Source organism: Brassica oleracea, chromosome C4, assembly GCF_000695525.1.
Source record: "Brassica oleracea var. oleracea cultivar TO1000 chromosome C4, BOL, whole genome shotgun sequence".
In the NCBI taxonomy this organism is placed as follows: Eukaryota; Viridiplantae; Streptophyta; class Magnoliopsida; order Brassicales; family Brassicaceae; genus Brassica; species Brassica oleracea.
The window spans coordinates 6,453,307-6,453,551 of record NC_027751.1 but is presented as its reverse complement, the minus strand read 5'-3'; positions in this window follow the sequence as shown (position 1 = coordinate 6,453,551).

Sequence of the window (245 nt, the reverse complement as noted above, 5' to 3'; positions counted from 1 at the left end):
TTTTGATCAGTTACAATATAAAACATCAATGGTCAAAGATATGCATTGATTAGGATTTAAGTTTTGATATCTTTGGGTTTGACTGAAAGATTATGGCTGAAAAGATTGTAGCCGGAAAAGGTCATGGCTGGAAAAAAAAAATCATGGTCGGATTTGGATTTAGGGGTTCAGCCGATTATTGCTTAGAGTTTAGGGGATTGATAAAAATCAAGCAAAAAGGATTTAGGGAATTGATATGTATAATG